Consider the following 8,027-nt stretch of genomic DNA (forward strand, 5'->3'; position numbering starts at 1 on the left):
CTTGTTGTTGGTCATACATGGCTTTTATTAGTTGGATGATGTGTTTTGGAAATTTCATATCGTTCATGTTATTCCAGAGGATATCGTGATCAACAGTATCAAAAGCTTTCGAGTAATCGATGAAACACAGATATAGGTCTTTCTGATGTTCTCTGTTTTTCTCTATGATCAATTTCAGATTTAGAATCTGGTTTCTGATACCTTTTCCAGGGCGAAAACCTGCTTGTTCGTCTGCAGTTTCTTCTCTTAGCTTTAACTTCATTCTTTCAGCAATAATTTTCAACAAAATTTTGCTGCTGTGACTTATTAATGCAATTGTCCTATTATTGTTGCATTGGAGTGCGTCACCTTTTTTAGGTATGGGAGTAAAGACTGATTTTACCCAGTGTTCTGGCCATCTTCTTTCATTCCAAATTTTCGTACAAAGTTTGTAGAAGAAGTATTCAATACTTTCGCCAGCATTCTTGATTAGTTCTGCTGTTATTTCATCTATTCCCGGGCTCTTGTTATTCTTTAATTCTTTTATGACTTTTATAACTTTGTCTAGCAGTGGCGGTGGTTCATCTTTGCTGTCATTGAGTCTAATTAATGTTGTTGTTAGATCTTTATTCTTTTTGTATAGGTTGGAACAATATTGATTCCATCTATCTTTGACTTCTTTTCCATCACATAAAACAAGTCCATCTTCAGTTTTGATAGTGTTCATTGTAGGTTTAAATTTTCATGTAATGTTTCGTACTCCTTGGTCGAGTTCTTTAGTTTTCTTATTGATAGAACAGTTTTCAATTCTTTGGCAATGTTCATTTAAATATTTTTCCTTATCTCGTTGCAATAATCTTTGAATTTTTGTATTTTGTTTTTTGTAAATTACTTCTTCAACTGGATTATTGATACCCTTTGATTTTAGACATCTTGTTTCAATTTCACTTAGTGTTTCTTCAGATATCCAGGGGGAATTTATCTTTTTCTTTTTGGTGATATTTTCTTAAGCAGCGCTCAGCAGGAGTTCTTTTCCTTCTTCCCACAACTCATTTGGTGTTTTATCATCTTCACATTGATTGAGTAATTCAAATTTGTTTGACACTGTAATTCTGTAATTGTTATCAAGAGTTTTGTAGTTGAGCTTTAGAGGTGTTGGACGCTCCATCTTTTTGAGTCTTATTTGAAAGTCGATAGTTAGTAGTTGGTGGTCACTGTTGCAGTCGGCACCAGGTCTTGTCATGGCATTTTTTTATACAACTTTTCCATTTCTGGTTCAACACAATGTAGTCAATTTGGTTGGGTGTTCTTTTGTCTGGTGAAAACCATGTGTACAAGTGTCTTGGGTGGTGAAACAATGTATTGGCTATAACTAGATTATTTGTACTCCAGAATTCAATAAAATCTTCACCTCTTTCATTTATATCTCCAAGGCCGAATTTTCCACAGATGTTATTTTTTAGATAATTTTTGCCTACTTTGGCATTGAGGTCTCCCATGATTACTTTTACATCTCTGTTAGGGATTGTGTCTAAAGTTTCTTGGAGATTGTTATAAAAAATTAACATTTCTTCATCACTTGCAATGTTGGTTGGTGCATAGCATTGTATAATACTAATGTTATGAGGTTTTGCTAGTATTCTGACTTTTAAAATGAGATCATTTATTGGGCTGTACCCAATTAGTGCATTTGCAGTTTTTTTCGTGAGAATCATAGCAAGATAGCAAGGGACGAGAGAGTGAGGCTGACGATCTGCGCAACTCTCCCTCACTTAAATCCAAGTCAAGCGCAAGTCATGACTTCATTCATTCATTGATATGGAGTCAAGCTCATCCTCGAAACTGAGGGAGAAACATAAAATCTCTCTCTCTCTCTCTCTCTCTCTCTCTCTCTCTCTCTCTCTCTCTCTATCTCTCGCTCCTCCTCTCTCTCTCTCCTGCTCTCTCTCTCTATTATATATATATAATAATATATATAATATATATACTATATAATATACACACACAACACACGCGCACACACGCACACGCACCGCACACGCACACGCACCACGCACACGCACACGCACACGCACACGCACAACGCACACAGCACACAGCACACACACAACCACCACACACCACACACAACAACACACACACACACACACAACCACACACACACACACACACACAACACACATAATATATATATATATATATATATCATATAATAATAATATATATAATAGTATAACCACTAATAGATATAGTCATATATATATAATATCATATATATACATATATATAGATATATATATCATATATATTATATGATAATATTATCATATATATATTATATTATAATATATAGATAATTATATTATATTATATATATACACCACACACACACACACATATATTCATATTATATATATTTTGTATATGTGTATACAATATATATAGTATATATATATATATATATAAATATATATTACTATATATATATATATAATATATTATATATAAATTATATATATAGTATATATATAATAGTATATATATAGTATAATTATAATAGTATAATATATATATTATATATAATAGTATATATAGATATATATACTATAGTTATATATATAATATATATAGTATAATATATATATAATATATATATTAATTATGTATATATATATATATATATATATATATATATATATATATTAATATGTATATATATATATATAATATATATATATATATGTATAATATTCATATATATACATATATTATATTATAATATAATAATATATATATATAAATATATAAATAGCAGTAAGGGCACGAGAAACTTTGATAAGTAATGGTATCTAACTATATTGCAGAGAGCTGGTGGTTCAGTAACATCACTGGATGTTACAGGTTCTACTGCACTTCATTCTGCTCTTGATAATGGTCATGTGAAGACTGCTATAACTCTGATTCAGCACATGGGAGCTAATCTTTTTATTCAAGACGCTCAAGGACGCCTTCCATTTCATCTGATGGCAGAAGAATGGGCAATTTATGATGGAGGTATTTGTGTCTGAATTCTTTATTATATAACTTTTATTATTGCACATTGTCTGATGTAAAGTAAAAAAAGTGATTATGATATTGTATTGCAGTATCATTGCTTTAATAGGAAAATACTAATTGCTGGTGTCTTTCTAGGAAGCCTTGAACCATGATTATCGTATCCTTGTGTCACTGAGGGAAAAGGCTCGAAGTAAAGAAGAAAAGCAGACAGCATCATGTATCCTTATCTTGCTGGCCATTTTGTATGTGGAGTTTGATCTTGAGTCCAGAGGAGTAGTAAGAGATGACTCATGGAAAGAAGTATTTGCCTTTACAGTATCATTGATCGGAGGCGGAAATAGCAAACTCAAATATCATGCTGATGAGATTTCAGATAATGAATGGTTGAGTTGTTTGCTGAGTGACCTAAAAACAAATTTTTGCAGTGAAAGTAAGCATGAAAGGGAACTAGGTGAAATAGGGCAAAATAGAGAGGGCATAAGCACAATGACTGATAAAGACATACAAGAAGATTTTGAAACAGAAGACATATATTTCTTTTCAATTATTGATGTAATTAAACAAAGACTCTTGGGCACTAGTAATGATAAAAGTCATTTTGAATTGGATGCTGATATGAAAAGTCTTTTGTTGAAAGCAGCTTATATCAGCTGTGAATCATGCTTACCCCTTTTTCTTCATTTACTGTTGAGCATTGGTGGTCTTCATCCAGACACTATTTTAGATCCTTTGTGTGGATCAACAGCATTGCATTTGACTGCTTGGCGTGGACACTTGGGATTGTGTGAGTATCTTCTGAGTTGCCAAGCTAGCAACACTACATTGGATCGAGCATTAAACACTCCAGCCCACCTTGCTTACATGTTTGGACATTCTGTGGTTGGTGTTTGTCTTTTAGATGGTGTCCAGGATTGGAAGAATAGGGCAGGGAGAATACCCACACAACTGTATGTGAATTATAAGAAATATGTTTCCTTATATGGTCTTGATAAACTAATTCCAGTTAAGGTTAATGAACAAAATAATTCTGCTGCACTTATTAGGGCACATCTTGAGGAGTTCAAAAAGTGTTGGCCAGATATTTCATTGGCAGTGGAAGAACTTCATGTTGATTTTACAAAGGTGAAGCAACATCAGATTAAGGAAAGTATATACAGGAATCTTCAGAAACTTCTGAGGAAGGTTGGGGAAATAGACCCACTTTTTGAGGGTGAAGTTATTGTACTTGGTAGCAGTGCAGATAACCTCCGATTGTTTGCACCAGATGAATATGATTGTAATGTTGAATTAAAAAATGTCACTGGTTTTCCAGGAGGAGGATTGAACATTGAAACTGTACCAGTTCCCCCATCAGATGGATTTAAGGGTCATAAGAATTCTTTGAAAGTATCTCCAACAAACAGAGAATTAGAGCAACTTTTCAAAGGATCAAATTTTGGGGAAACTTTTGCCAAATATTTAATGCAATCCCTTAGATAACTTTGATCTCTGTGATGATCAATTAAACCTTTTGCCTCCTACAGTAAGGAAAACACAAGTTGGAGTGAATATATCCTTTTCCTGGGAAGGTGCTGAATTTCCTTTGCTGTTTATTAATGTAGATTTAGTTCCCACGCTAAAAGCACCCTGGCCCAAAAATGAACCAAGGCCTCCATTAACACCTGAATATTTAGATTTGGTGCATGTAAGTCAGACAGGTGAGAATGAATGGCGTTACTCATTTGCTGTGGCAGAAAATATGATATTACTTCCTTTTCTTCTGATCAGCGCAGGGGTTTTTTGCTTGCAAGCTCATGATGAAAAATCTTAAAACTGGGGTTTTTGGGCGCCACGTGACTCAAAGAGCATACCTATTGGGTTGGTCACAGGGTTTTAAAAATCCCCATCTGGGTTCATATTGAAAAATGCATTTATGAAGGGAAAAGGGGGAAATACAGATGAATCCATGTTTTGGGGGGAAAATTTTCTTTTTGAGAGAATGTTTCTCAGTCTTTTAAGGGAAAGTGTAAAATAGATACAGATCCAAATGTTTGGGAGAGAAAATACATCTGCTAAATTGCCTTATTTTTGGGGGGGAATTTGAAAAGCCCACGTAGGGGTTATGCTCCGAGATTTTTTAAAATTTTCTAAATCATGGTAATTCACAAATAAAAGTTACCAGTATAAAGTCCATTAACTAGGATCAAAAAACTTCAAACTGTATTAAAAACTCCCTTTTGACAAAATTTTAAATCTTAAAAATTACATAGCCAATCATATACAATCATATTATATAAAATTAATAAGAAATATATTAAATAATAATTTTAAATATATTTATATATAAAATATTAGTAATTAAAATTATAAAAGAATATAGTATATAGAAATTTAGGGGTAATATATAATATTAGTAATATTTAAAAAATATTATATATATATTATTAATAAAAATATAATATATATATTATATATATATATAATATATATTTAATAAAAAAAAAAAATGTATATATATTGGAATAAATAATAATATTATTTTAAATATGTATTATGTATTGTTAAATATATATAATATATGTTATTTTAAAATTATTAAATTTTTATAATATTATTAAATAATATTTTATTTAAATTTTAAAATAAAAAAAAAAAATAATATAAATAAAACAAAATAAAATATTAAATATATTATCTATATAATGATTATAAAAATAAATATACTATATATATATATATATTTATTAATAAATAATATATGTTAAAAATTTTATATATTTATATAATTTTATATATTATTATAATGAAAATATATAATATAATATAATATAATAAATATATATATTATATATATTATATAATTATAATATTATATTATTTTATTTATATTTAAAATATTAATATTATATATTATTAATTTCCCAAAATTTTCAAATATATTTATAATATAATATATATATATATATATATATAAATATATTTTTAAAATATAATTATAATATATATATATATATAAGGCCTTTGGCCAAGTGGTTAGAGCATTGGGACTCAATATTTTCACGACGGGAAACTGTTCCCGGGGGTTTGGGCCCAGCCGGCGCGTTTTTCCCTTGGCTAGGGAAATTCACCCGATTGCCTTCCCAAAAACGACATTCACCTTGAGAATTGAAACATGTTGTTTGGGGGGTCACCGGGGTGGCACAAACCTTTGATTAGGAAGGCATCCAATAGGCAAGGGTGGCATTGAATAACCTCTCAGTAATGAAAAGAAAGGGGCCCATGCCTGCATGGGAAAGAAGGGTTGGAAAAAAAAAAAAAAGTATAATTGTATATATTAGTTATATATATAATATATATGTAATGTATATGTAATGTATATGTAATGTATATGTATATGTATATGTATTTATAGTAATGTAAAAATGATATGTATATGTTATATAGGTATATGTATACATATGTTTTGTATTTTTGTGTAATGTATATGTTAATGGGGATTTTATTAGATTTATATTAGTATATTTTTATATTGATATTTATATTTTATTTATATTTTGTAATTATATATAATGTATATTATATAATATTGTATTTATATATATGTATAGTAATATATGTTATGTTATATTATGTTTTATTTTATGTTTTGTATATATATGTATATTAATATATTATATTTTAATATATGTATATAATTATATATAATATTATATATTAAATATTATATTAATAATAAAAAAAAACTTTTTAAATTATATTAAATAAAACACACACACAACCACCCCACACACACAAAAACACCCACACACAACACCCAAACACACCCCACACCCCACACACACACAATATATAAAACATACATACATACAACATACATACATACATACAACATCAAATAATACTACAACACACACCCCACACACACACACCCAACACACACCCCCACACACACACACACAACCACCACACACAACAACACACACAATATATAAAATATAATAATATATTATATAATATTTTATAAATATTTTATTATGTTAATACTATATATATATATATATATATATTATATATATAAATTAATAAATTAATAAAGATAATATCAAATATATTTATATATCTATAAATATAAATTTTATATTATATATATAAAAATATATTATATAATAAAAATATATAATATAATAATATTAATAATAATATTTAATATATAATATATTTATATTAAATTATATATATAATTTTGTGTGTGTGTGGTTTTTGTGTTGTGTGTGTGTTGTGTTGTGGGTGTGTGTTGTGGTGTTGTGGGTGTGTGTTGTATGTATTATAATATATATAATATATATATATTATATATATATAATATATTATTATATATACATATATGTGTTGTGTGTGTGTGTGTGTGTGTGTGTTTTTTTGTGTGTGTGTGTGTGTGGGGGTGTGTGGTGTGTGTGTGTGTGTGGTGTTGTGTATTATGTATGTTTTGTTTTTTGTATGTTGTATTATGTATGTATGTATGTATGTATGTAATATATTGTGTGGTGTGTGGTGTGTGTGTGTGTGTTTGTGTGGGGTGGGGTTGTGGGGTTGTGTTGGGTGTGTTTTTGTGGGTGTTAAAATATAATATTATATATATATAATATATATATAATTTTTAATATAATATATACCAATAAATAAATATATACATTATAAAAAATAATATACTTTAATACATATATAATACATAATATAACAATATACATATATAAAAAATCAAATATAATAACATAAAATATACATAACATATATAATATACATAAAATATATTACAAAAATTAATATAATACAAACATATATAACATAACATAATACATTAAAATTAATACATAACAAAAATCAATACAAATAACTATACAATACACATATAACATTAATATGATACATATCCCTTATATACATATACATATAAATATATCATATAAATAATACATATACTTTAAAACATATACATATATAACATATACAAT

General features: G+C 28.2%; 1 pseudogene; it reads left to right on the forward strand.

Moving 5' to 3' along the window:
* Window positions 1–5,176, forward strand: part of LOC119573903 — a 23,995-nt pseudogene extending 18,819 nt beyond the window's left edge.
* Window positions 5,177–8,027: the final 2,851 nt, after the last annotated feature.

This window comes from Penaeus monodon, chromosome 6 (genome assembly GCF_015228065.2).
Source record: "Penaeus monodon isolate SGIC_2016 chromosome 6, NSTDA_Pmon_1, whole genome shotgun sequence".
NCBI classification, from domain to species: Eukaryota; Metazoa; Arthropoda; class Malacostraca; order Decapoda; family Penaeidae; genus Penaeus; species Penaeus monodon.